This window comes from Dendropsophus ebraccatus, chromosome 7 (assembly GCF_027789765.1).
Source record: "Dendropsophus ebraccatus isolate aDenEbr1 chromosome 7, aDenEbr1.pat, whole genome shotgun sequence".
Lineage (NCBI taxonomy): Eukaryota > Metazoa > Chordata > Amphibia > Anura > Hylidae > Dendropsophus > Dendropsophus ebraccatus.
In genome coordinates, this window is record NC_091460.1 from 139,304,903 (window position 1) to 139,313,702 (window position 8,800).

An 8,800-nucleotide genomic window follows, 5' to 3' on the forward strand; every position below is an offset into this window, starting at 1 on the left:
AGTTCACACTACGTACGAACTTACGCCCGGATCGTACGGGGCGGTGTAAAAAAATGAACCAGACCATTGTTTGAGGACGAAAATGCCGTAACTTACGCCCGTAGCGTAACATGCGGTCCTGTACGTAGTGGTGATTTCTTCATTTTTGCAGCTTTTTGTGCCGATCCAAATGTTCTGTGGGGTGTCCGGGGCTAGCCGAAGATTTCCAAGTAAAAGACCGCTGCCAGATCGCTACGTAGGGGGCTCGGGAAGCGTAAGTAGACTTCGGGCGTAAGTTCGCGGTCCGTACGTAGCCGGCCGCAAGTAGCGTAAATTTCCGGCCGGAGTTTACCGCGTATATGTCCGGCCGCAAAATATGCGGCTGGACATATACGCAGTGTGAACTTAGCCTTGTAGTGTAAATCAAGGAAAGGGGAAAAGTTTTCTTCCAGCACTCAGACCAAAAATATAAATGATTAAAAGCAGTCCTTTATTTAATATTGGTTAAAAAAGTTTAACTACCCATGGGAGAAAAACACCAACGTGTTTCGCACTCTCAGTGCTTAATCACCATGAGTAAGCACTGAGAGTGCGAAATGCGTTGGTGTGGTTCTCTATTTATAGTCTGTTCCTGGCTTTGGCTATAATAATTGCATTGGAAAATGTATTTGTGTAAACACACCCTAACAGTTTCATACTGTGGGGGGGGGGGGGAGGGGGGAGACGACTCAGGGGACTTGGGCTGTGTTTATATTTGTTCAGCAATCCAGGGTAGTATCTCTGTGGCCTGGTTGTATTGGATCAAGGTCCGGATTAAAGGGGGGGGGGGCACCCAGGGCTCGTGCCCCGGGGCCTCCACCACATAGGGTCCCCCACCACCTGCAGAACGACAGAGCATGGAATTATTAGATTCCTGTTCTGCCGTTCAGGGCCGGCATCAGCTTTGGTGCTGCATTAGGCCCCTTTTACTAAAAGCATTCATAAAGAGATCTTGCAGTTAAATGAGAGGCAGCTGACAAAGTGAGAAGTGACTTGCTCCCCACTCTACCAAGGGCCCGGCCTTTGGTCAAAAGAGGGCACTCTCACCTCCAGTGATGCGGCGCACAGGTCAGCGTCACTTGTGAACCTGCAGAGAGGGGAAGTGGAGTGAATGCCAGGTTACTGCACGGGAGCTACATATACTTCTTGGTTTGTTTTTTAATTTACCACAGTTGGGAATGCTTACAGGGGAAGGAGGAGGGGGGGACTCAAAACAAGGGGATTGCCTATGGGGAGGTTGGATTTACCTACGGGGTGTTTGCTTACAGGGGGATCTTACTGTAGGAGGACTCGCTATTACCTACAGGGGTGGGTATACTTTTAGGGGGGGTGGTTGCTTATAGATGAATTAATTACATGGCGTATTGCCTGCAGTGTTCGTACCACAGGAGGGCTAATTACTAGGGGGCCTACCAACAGGAGTTCCTACATATGGGGTACCTAATTACTGTATGGGATTCCGGAGGGACTATATGGGGCCCAAAGGTGTCTAACGTCTCTGTGGAGGCACAGAGAAGACCTATATAAAGAAACAGAGAGGGCCTATACTAAATGGAGAACCGGGGGGGGGGGGGTAATGCTATATGGGGTTTCAGAGGGTACTAATATGGGGGCTTATACTATATGGAGGCATAGAGCACTGTTGCTGGGTGGCTTAATACACATACTGTAGAGAGTTTGTATTGAAATGAGGAGGATTGTCTAGCGAGGAGCTTAATCTGTGTCTCTGGTAGATCCTACCCTCATGATGACTGGGCAGATGGAGTGGAAAAGGAAAGGCAAACAACTTTGACTAGCAAAAACCACACTTGTGATTCGTGTAAAGAACACACCTCCTGTGAGTCACTGTATGTAACTGCAAGGTATGCAGAATCTCCTCTGAACAGCTGGATCTAGCTTTATATGGTCACTGCTTAAGGCGAATATAGAGTAGCAGTGCAGGAGGGTGTGTGGCGAGCTGTAGGCTACCACACTGGTCTTTGGTGACCTGCAAACAAAATAGAGGCTCCTGTACTGTGTATTACAGGTAATACAGGTGCTTGTGCAGGGACTGTAGGAAAGGGTGGACATGGCATTAGAGTATGGACATGGTAATGCATTATAAGGGTGGCAATGTATACTGTAGACCATAAATGTATGTACAGTTACTGTAGTTGGTGGTATAGGGTTTGCATTATATGGAGCTATGTGGATTAACAACATTGGTGTGCAATGTATACATATGGAGAAGCACACATAAATAAATGAGATCTACTTTGACCAGAAATGTGTCAATGTGATTCTTCTGTGCGCACAATAATTTTGAATTTGGAGTGCATCCATAACGCAGAAATTGGGGAACACGCTGGATAGCAATATGTGCATCAAACAGCAATAGTGCACACAAATCCAGCTAATCCACATGCACCCATATGATGCAGATCTATGCAATAGTATATAAGATGTATACAGTGCCTTCCATGTGATGCAATACACACCCCACATATAATGTGTATAGGTATATAATGCACAGAACGCTATCTATGAACTCTCCTACAGCAATATATTATATACAGTGGTACCTTGGATTGAGAGTTTTGCAAAAAGAGCTCACAGTTTTTCCAAATTGTAACTTGGTTTAAGAGCATTACTTTGGTGTAAGAGCTCCCTGTGCTGGCTGGGAGGGAGAGTGGGGGAGGGGTATGGTCTGCATAGCGGGGTCTACAGCCCTGTACTCTGACCCAGGAAGTCTCCCTCACCTTTCAAATCATAGCAGATCCACTTCAGGCTGGGTCTTGCATCAGGGGACAGGACTGTTGAAGAAATTTCTTCATAGCTGTAACCCTTCTCTCCCCGGACAGAGAGTGCTGCTATACTGTGCCCACATCTGCCCTGCCTATTCTTTCATGCTCCCTGCAGTCTCTGTCAGTCCTTGTGTTTCCCATCCTCTCCATTCCTGCTATAATGTTCCTGCACTCACACTCAGCTATACACACTACTGCTATAATGTGCCTGCACTCACACTCAGCTATACACTGTTGCTATAATGTGCCTGCACTCACACTCAGCTATACACACCGTTGCTATAAGATACCAGCACTTACAATCAGCCAGTCACACTGCTGTTTAAAAAAGTTTCTGTCACTGTTCTCCTGCATAGCTCTGTTATTCTCACTTCCTGATTGGTCCATGCTGAACACACACCCCTTCCCCATTGCTGTCATGTGACCACACAGACCTCTGACAGCAGCCCTGCTTCTCTATTCTAGCCTGTTGTACTTCGCTCCCGCATTATGGGGATCTGCAGCTCCATCCTGTATCTACAAACTACTGATGTGTTAATATACATTATACACCACATGCTGATTGCTATACTGTACAGTAACTTGTAATATGACATATTCAGCTGTTTCTGAATGGTTGTTTCATTTGTTTTACATGTTATTCAGAATAATAAATTATTATTTTTGGGGTGTGAAACCAATTGTATGCATTTCAATGATTTCTTATGGTAAAATTTGCTTTGGTTTAAGAGTGAATTGGATTACAAGTGCGGTCCCAGAACGAATTATGCACGTAATCCAAGGCACCACGGTATATGTATGTAATTCATATGCCCCTATGCACTGCATTTATTATGTAACAGCAGGTAAAGCACATATCTATGCACAATATATAGTCACACACTAGTGTACATACTCTTTATTGTGTCCCTACTAGCAGTGGTATGTGCATTATATGGCGGAGGGTGCATTCAATACAAAAAGGATTAACCACATCACTCAGAAGATCCAAAGTGAACAGTGGTTTATTCTATCATATGTGAAATTGTGAAATTTTTGCTCTCCCAGGCTTTGATGGGATAAACCCTGTTCACACTGGAGTGTGTGCTATAAATGAGCTCCATAAAAGCGTGGGGCCACGGAAGTGTTCGTTTTTCCCTTTAACACCTATCATATCATAGTTTAATTTTGAAATCGCCACACTGATAAAACTTTCACTGCTAAATGTTCCTGCAGAGATGATAGTTTCTAAAGGATTAAAGTGTGTAGGTATGGCCCCTGAAGGTGGCTTCTAATTGAAATATCTTTGTTTGTTGTCGCTGCCCCCTGCTTGTCTGATATGTGAACACAGCATGGCTGCTACACTTCACGTCAAGATCCTTAGAACAGCTGAACGTTTGTACCAGGGAAAAAAAAGAAAAAAAAAAAAACTGTTGCAAGACTCGAGCCTCTATTCCACCTCCTATATCTTGCAAACACAGAAAAAAAGCCCTCCTATTCCCAAGCTCTGTGCACACAGTGTAATAATAAGAGGATTTAGACTTAGATTGCTTTCAAGTCATTTTAAACCACTGCAAGCAGTCAGTTACCCATGCGTAGATAGGTTAACAAACCGTTCTCTTATCACAGGGCATAAAGAACAGCAATTGTATTATCTTATTTGTGGTAATGAATTCACAGAACATTTGCCAGCTTTTGTAATTTCAAGAAAAAAAGAATGATAATGGCATATGAAGCAGCATGGGTGGGTCATTTTAGGCTAGCTTTTCTTAAACACAGAAAACAGTGAATTTGCATCAAGATGAGTCAGGAATTGTAATCTGAAATGATATGAATGTGACAGTGAACTGGTGGAAAGGGCACATACAGGGGGTGACTGACCATTGAAGCAATAGGTGAATGTTAGAAGGCTCATGGCCATACCAGGATTAGTGATGAGCGAACATCCCGATTAGAGACGAGCGAACCTGGAGCATGCTCGAGTCGATCCAAACCCGAACTTTCAGCATTTGATTAGTGGTGGCTGCTGAAGTTGGATAAAGCCCTAAGGCTATGTGGAAAACATGGATATAGTCATTGGCTGTATCCATGTTTTCCAGACAACCTTGGGGCTTAATCCAAGTTCAGCAGCCCCCGCTAATCAAATACCGAAAGTTCGGGTTCGCTCATCTCTAATCCCGATGTTCGGTTCGGATCCCGAACCCGAACGTAAAAAGAATTATCGTGATTGGTTAATGTTCACCAAACAAAAATCGAACATACAGTAGAAGCATATGCATTAGCATTAGCGGCATGTTCATACAAACATACGAACATTTACAAACATGTCCGCTCATCACTCATCAGGATGTATTTACACGAGCCGGGGCAAAACGCATCCATCTTTGCACTAATTACCAGGGTTTGTCAGTGTGGTTTTTGGATAGGATTTATACCGGTAAGGTGTGTAATGTGCAAATTTAATTATTTATTACTTTCATTTATTTATTTTTAATATTTATTTATTTATTTTATATTTATTTTTGACCAGGCATGTATACAAACCCTTCCACTTTAACTGCAGAATTTGTTGGGGGAAAAATAGAATGATAATGTTCAAAAGCATTGTGTGAACTCAAGTGTCTTGTAAGTATGGTGGTGTGTAAGCAGCCCAGATCACTACTGTCCTGGTGCCCAAAGCACTGCTCTCCTGGTGCCCAGATAACTACTGTCCTGGTGCATAGATCACTGCTCTCCAGGTGCCCAGATCACTGCTCTACTGGTGCCAGTTCACTACCGCCCTGGTGCCCAGATCACTACCGCCCTGGTGCCCAGATCCCTTCTGCCCTGGTGCCCAGATCACTGCTCTCCTGGAGCCCAGATCACTACCACCCTGGTGCCCAGATCACTACAGCCCTGGTGCCAGATCACTACCGTCCTAACTCCCATTGTTTCACACCCTATTAAATCCCCTATTCCCTGCAGACCTTCAGTTTGAATATCCATAGACAGAGTGCAGGATGTTTCAGAGACATTTCTGCCAGCTTTACATAACTCCAGTATTTGTACTCCAATCAGGTCTATTATATCTACATGAATCTATGGATCATATACCATATAATTATCATCTGTATCACAGGCTTGTCAGAGCTGCTTTACACAACATGAAAAAGCCTTTAGATTCTGCCCCATATTCTCTGTCGCATACATGTCATCCATTATTAGGCTATGAAGCATACACTGAAGAGTAAAGAAGCCTTTCTACACTGTTCATACTTATATATATATATATATATATATATATATATATATATATATATATAAAATATCTGTATCACTATCCTTACCAGCTCTCCCCCTGCAACTCTCTCTCATAGCACCTGATGCCAGGTCTGTGTTCCAGCATGTGACAGCTTCACTATACATCATACAGTAAGTATCACATGCTCCAGTTATGAATAGCAGCTTCTCTCTTCTTCCCCCTGAATGCAGCTTCTATTGCTCGCATAATGCTTAGAATGGGCCAAGTATTTGGGGGGTCAGTTGCACAGCACGTCTGGCATGTGGGTGGACAGCTAGATGGGTGAGAATTGTGTCTTATAACGAGCTCCATTAGTATCATTGCCTCCTGTTGCAGGCAGATTGGAGCTGTGTCTGTCTCTCTCAGTACAGTGTGAATGAGAATCTCCCCATTCCCCATGCAATGTCTAAACTGACTCGAGTACAGGGCACTGTATTAAAACAATGTATCAAAGGCAGCGATTGATCGATCGTCCAGTTAATTACAGACAAGCTCTATAGGAGGAGGAGGGAGAAGAGGCACCGTGCCTAATCCAATGCCTAGCTATAGCTAAATACATATATACATTATGATCAGAAGGGGATACATTCTATTGACAGCTTGATAGAATCTGTGAATGTCACAGCCAGCCCATACATTTTTTTTTTTTTTTTCAGAAACAAAGGTGGATTCATCGCTGATAAAGCTCACCTGAACCGATCAATGCATTTACATAAGTCCTGGGGGGGGGGGAGGCTTCAAGAGAATCAGCAGAAGAAAAAAAAAAAGAAAAGAAGAAGGAATGATCTCTAGAATAAAAATGAAAAAAAAAAAAAAAAAGAAATAAAAGCGCCTGCAATGCGCATAGGTGACCGGCAGAGGGAGCTTTGAATCCACAATTGTAAGGACTGTAGAAGAATGTCTACAGCGGCTGCTACAATGATAATCTCCTATCAATAGAATGTATTGTATGAATTGTATGAGCCGATATGTGGGATTCAGTAGAGGGAGAAGGGACACAAGGTGCCTGCATGGAAGCCTCTTAATATCAGGCCATTGATTCCATCTGCCGTCCTTAAATGTCGCACTGTCTGCAGATCCCTGGTACTGCTGTGTAGGATAGCAGGCGGCTGGGATGAAGCTTCCCTGTGGCAGTACCTGTCCCCGCGCGAATCTCATTTGTTATCTGCTGTCGGGTCGCCTCCTCCCACGACTGAAATCTGATCGCAGCTTCCAGCATTCCCAGAATGAGCGACATTTCTCCCAGAATGAGCGACATTTCTCCCAATAGGCGTCAGGCTGCAGCCGGGACCGTGGATCTCCTTTTAAGCCTCCTTGACTCTATGAACCGAGCAGCTGGATTATTATACTGCGACTTCTAGTGCCGCTCTATGTATACAGCACCAGCAGCTTCTGCTCTCCCTGGCTATTCCACCTCAGCTGCAGCCATGTATAGGGAGGGATGTGCTCTGTGTGCTGCTGCTGGGTGTATATAGCAGTGTATAGGGAGGGATGTGCTCTGTGTGCTGCTGCTGGGTGTATATAGCGGTGTATAGGGAGGGATGTGCCCTGTGTGCTGCTGCTGGGTGTATATAGCAGTGTATAGGGAGGGATGTGCTCTGTGTGCTGCTGCTGGGTGTATATAGCAGTGTATAGGGAGGGATGTGCTCTGTGTGCTGCTGCTGGGTGTATATAGCAGTGTATAGGGAGGGATGTGCTCTGTGTGCTGCTGCTGGGTGTATATAGCAGTGTATAGGGAGGGATGTGCTCTGTGTGCCTGCTGCAGGGTGTATATAACAGTGTATAGGGAGGGATGTGCTCTGTGTGCTGCTGCTGGGTGTATATAGCAGTGTATAGGGAGGGATATGCTCTGTGTGCTGCTGCAGGGTGTATATAACAGTGTATAGGGAGGGATGTGCTCTGTGTGCTGCTGCTGGGTGTATATAGCAGTGTATAGGGAGGGATGTGCTCTGCGTGCCTGCTGCTGGGTGTATATAGCAGTGTATAGGGAGGAATGTGCTCTGTGTGCTGCTGCTGGGTGTATATAGCAGTGTATAGGGAGGAATGTGCTCTGTGTGCTGTTGCTGAGTGTATATAGCAGTGTATAGGGAGGAATGTGCTCTGTGTGCTGCTGCTGGGTGTATTTAGCAGTGTATAGGGAGGGATGTGCTCTGTGTGCTGCTGCTGAGTGTATATAGCAGTGTATAGGGAGGGATGTACTATGTGTGCTGCTGCTGAGTGTATATAGCAGTGTATAGGGAGGGATGTGCTCTGTGTTCTGCTGCTGGGTGTATATAGCAGTGTATAGGGAGGGATGTGCTCTGTGTGCCTGCTGCTGGGTGTATATAGCAGTGTATAGGGAGGGATGTGCTCTGTGTGCTGCTGCTGAGTGTATATAACAGTGTATAGGGAGGGATGTGCTCTGCGTTCCTGCTGCTGAGTGTATATAGCAGTGTATAGGGAGGGATGTGCTCTGTGTGCTGCTGCTGGGTGTATATAGCAGTGTATAGGGAGGGATGTGCTCTGTGTGCTACTGCTGGGTGTATATAGCAGTGTATAGGGAGGGATGTGCTCTGTGTGCCTGCTGCTGGGTGTACATAGCAGTGTATGGGGAGGGATGTGCTCTGTGTGCCTGCTGCTGGGTGTACATAGCAGTGTATGGGGAGGGATGTGCTCTGTGTGCTGCTGCTGGGTGTATATAGCAGTGAATAGGGAGGGATGTGCTCTGTGTGCTGCTGCTGGGTGTATATAGCAGTGTATA